This window comes from Laccaria bicolor, genomic scaffold, assembly GCF_000143565.1.
Source record: "Laccaria bicolor S238N-H82 LACBIscaffold_16 genomic scaffold, whole genome shotgun sequence".
In the NCBI taxonomy this organism is placed as follows: Eukaryota; Fungi; Basidiomycota; class Agaricomycetes; order Agaricales; family Hydnangiaceae; genus Laccaria; species Laccaria bicolor.
In genome coordinates, this window is record NW_001889887.1 from 435,209 (window position 1) to 436,781 (window position 1,573).

Consider the following 1,573-nt stretch of genomic DNA (forward strand, 5'->3'; position numbering starts at 1 on the left):
ATGTTTTTTCGGCCGCATTTTCAGATCAGTGATGTTCACCAAGTTAATCACAAATCCGGACATTTTTTCGGCCGTATTTTCGGGGCAATGACATTCAGCATGTTAAATACAAATCCGGATGTTTTTGTGACCGCATTTTCAGGTACTTGAAGTATAAATTTCAGACATTGGAGCATTCCATGGGGGTTGTCTGGCCCCTGTCAAAATTACATCCAAAATTTCGGACATTGGTGCAGTCTATGGGGATTATTATATCCGGATGGAAGTAATATAAAAAATTTCGGACTTCAGAGCATTCCAAAGGGATTGTCTGGTCCATGTCAAAATTACATCTGAAACTTCGGACATTGTTGCACTAATACAAATCCGGATGTTTTTTCGGCCGCATTTTCGGATCAGTTATGTTCACCAAGTTAATCACAAATCCGGACATTATTTCAGCCACATTTTCGGGGCAATGACATTCAGCATGTTAAATACAAATCCAGATGTTCACGTCCGTGGAGCTCTAGCTGGTGGCCCGCGGATGTAATGGACCAATGGGCTTAACAAATGGTGTGGCCCATGGGTGCCACAGAAGACCTGTTGGCCCATGGGTCCAACAGCAACAATGGGTGTCCGCAGAAACGGAGTGGTAGGTAATCCGTCAGTCCGCAGATAAAAGAATTGCTGGTCCGTGGGGGTAACAGAACAAGAGCAGGTCCGCAGATGAGAGCGCAGCCCATGGGTGTAATGGAACAAGTGCTCGTCCGTGGATGAAACAGCACAATTGCTGGTCCACGGGTGTAACGGAATAATGGTCTGTGAATGTAAAGGCACAATTGTTGGTCCATTTTGCAGGCCAGCTGCAAACGTGGCCCACAGGTGGGGGGCTGATGGAAGAGGGCCAATTGGTCAAGGAGCAGCAGGAACAATGGGTGTCCGCAGAAACGGAGTGGTAGGTAATCCGTCAGTCCGCAGATAAAAGAATTGTTGGTCCGTGGGGGTAACAGAACAAGAGCAGGTCCGCAGATGAGAGCGCAGCCCATGGGTGTAATGGAACAAGTGCTCGTCCGTGGATGTAACAGCACTATTGCTGGTCCACGGGTGTAATGGAATAATGGTCTGTGAATGTAAAGGCACAATTGTTGGTCCATTTTGCAGGCCAGCTGCAAACGTGGCCCACAGGTGGGGGGCTGATGGAAGAGGGCCAATTGGTCAAGGAGCAGCAGGTGGTCCGTGGGTGTCCACAGGTGTAACGAGCAGCAGGTAATCCATGGGTGTAATCAGAGACCCACGGGGGAGCCACAAATGGTCCATGGCTGTAATTGGAAACCCGCGGGCCAAACGGAAGAAGGTTCCGCAGGTCTAAGGGAACAAGAGCTGGACATCGTGGGTGTAACAGAATAAGATACCGTGGGTGTAATGGACCTATTGTCGACCCGTGGGGTAACAGAACATAATCTGGCCTGTGTGGCGACCCACGGGGCTAACGGAACAAGAGCTGCCCTGTGGGGGTAATGAACAACAGCCAGCATGAGGGTGTAATGGATCAATTGTTGATCCGCGGGGGTAACGGAACATGATCTGGCCC